A 2,500-nucleotide genomic window follows, 5' to 3' on the forward strand; every position below is an offset into this window, starting at 1 on the left:
TACCTATGCAAAGAAGGTTGAACATTATGATCAATATTCAACTGTAAGGTAACTATATAAAACGTGGTTTATATTTACTTATTTCAGTAAGATAAGAAAATATAGAGATAATTAATAAATTATTATTTCTTAATTTAAAAAAAAATCACAACATCTCTTACAGTTGTTTGTATTCTATGCCTTCAGAAAATTAATTAATAAAATTTAAAATTATTTGGAAGTCTAATCTCGAAACCGTTATCGGTTTGCAGCCGTATATTCAACATGCAGGAATTGAACACCTATTCTGTATATCTTAAACTAACTATGACGAGATTCGACTTTCAAATATTTAAAAAAATTTTATTAATTATTTTTCTGAAGGTTTAGAATTGAAAGAACTGTAAGGGATGTTGTCAATTTTTTTTTAATTAATAAATAATAATTCATGAATTATCTCTCTGTTTTCTTATCTTATTGAAATATATCTTTCTCCTCTTGTTTTTAATTATAATATGTTTCTATTATTATGCTGAGTGACGTTTACTTCCGTTTATCCATAAACCAGAATGACTCTCACCAGGCTTAATAAAATATGCTTCAACACAGGAATTTACATAAAAAATCTTGCAAACCAAATACAAAATCGAACTGTGCGCGCGCGCGTGTGTGTAGGGGTAGAGAACTCAAGTTTGTCTGAAATGTAACCTAGAATTTTCCAACAACATAACTAGGAGTTTCCTGTTGCTGATTATGAAACGTTTCCCTAGATGTCACATGTAATCTAAATATTTTAAACCATACAACGTCGCTAAGAGCTACTTTTGCTTGAACAACATCACTCCTAACGTTGCAAGATTCAACATACGCAAACATGCACATGACCCCTTAATCTGAATTTGTAATTGCTGAAACTACAAGCTTCCCTCTAGAAGCATCATTTCTCTCTACGGTTGTAGTCTACAGATCCACCCTTACGTGAGCCTTATACAAGAAAGCACTACACAGGCAGGCGGCAAATGACTTGAACGAAAGGTACACATAGCATATGCATTCCTTTAGATAAGAGGAAGGGAGAATTCCACCTCTCTGTCTCGCTTTTTTTGAAGACTCCGTGACTTCCAGAATGACTCTCACAAGACTGAGTGGAGCATCATCAACTGGGCTCCTCTTTACTCATCCGGTTCTCGCAGTTGTCAGTTCTTTCTCTGAAAAGAATGCATATTGTCCACCAAACTGCTGTGAGATTCAAGGCACGCACAGGCGATAACTCAGATACACCACCTTAACATTCCTGCATCTGAACTCTACCTGCCCCATAACAAAAGCTGGTAGCCTATCTACTGACGTCTGTACGGACCATAAGCTGACGTTCCAAACGTACACATTCCTTGTAATCCTTTATGGTCTTCGCCATATACGCGTGTTTGGGCACACACATTCACAAACACACACCCTCTCATACATCTGTGCATATATTTTCCCCTCTTTATTCCTTCTCTAAACACTACTAATCTCCAGTCTCAGGCTAAACCCTCTCCCCAGCAACGTTATTGAAACTACACGCACACACACCACTCGTAGTCACACACACAAAACTGAAGAGTCCGCATATAAAATGGGTGTGTGTATATCTGGTGTATATATATGCACATATACGCACCCGGTGTAAAGACACCTGCACACGCACGCCTGTGCCTACATATAGACACGTACACATCCATACATACGCTTGTAGATACAGGAATGCAAATACTCGTTTTCACCAAGCGTCCATAAATATTCGCACCCACACGACCATCCTAAACACGCCCGCGCCCACACGTGCATAGAACAGACCGTACTGCATACGTATTCGTACAAACACACTCACACACGTAGCTGATATACACAGCTGACACATGATCCCACATAAACGCATTGGTGACTTCTCATGTATGGTCGATACACAAACACACCCATTCCTAAGTACAAGCTCGCAAAACAAGTACATACGCACCAATGAGCTGATCCCCAAGCCCTCATCCACATAACTGCATACACGCATCTCATCCACACGCCCACACACAAAGCATACACACACGTATAGCATTCAAGAACCTACGTCTACACACTCATACAGTTGGTTTCTATGCACACAAAAGCGTCCGGCCGGCCATGGGTCCGGTCTCGTGCAAGTCACTCCTAAGAACTGCTAGACAATGGATTCCACCAGCTTCTTGTTCAGCCACGCGGTTCAAGCAATTCTTCTCTTTAATATCTTTTATGTATTTGGTGTCGCTCATATTTCAATTCCGCTTCCAATAACATAATTGAATCACCTATCCATACGGCTACCTCAACCGGACAAAATAGTTTTCTGTAAGATGCCTACGAAACCTTAAACCTTCTGTGTCCGAAGTAAACTGTTTTAAATGCTAAAAGGGAAGAGTGTCATTTTCTTTCGTTTGTCCACTTACACACACACACACACACACATAGTACATATTTATGTATGCATATATATACTGGGAAAGAGAGA

The 2,500-nt window shown here is 39.1% G+C and overlaps 1 long non-coding RNA gene across 1 annotated transcript in view; it reads left to right on the forward strand.

The window, feature by feature from the left end:
- The window catches only part of LOC128249110 (uncharacterized), a 31,850-nt gene that overhangs the window by 29,101 nt on the left and 249 nt on the right, over positions 1-2,500 (forward strand). The window lies entirely within an intron of this gene.

Source organism: Octopus bimaculoides, chromosome 11, assembly GCF_001194135.2.
Source record: "Octopus bimaculoides isolate UCB-OBI-ISO-001 chromosome 11, ASM119413v2, whole genome shotgun sequence".
In the NCBI taxonomy this organism is placed as follows: domain Eukaryota; kingdom Metazoa; phylum Mollusca; class Cephalopoda; order Octopoda; family Octopodidae; genus Octopus; species Octopus bimaculoides.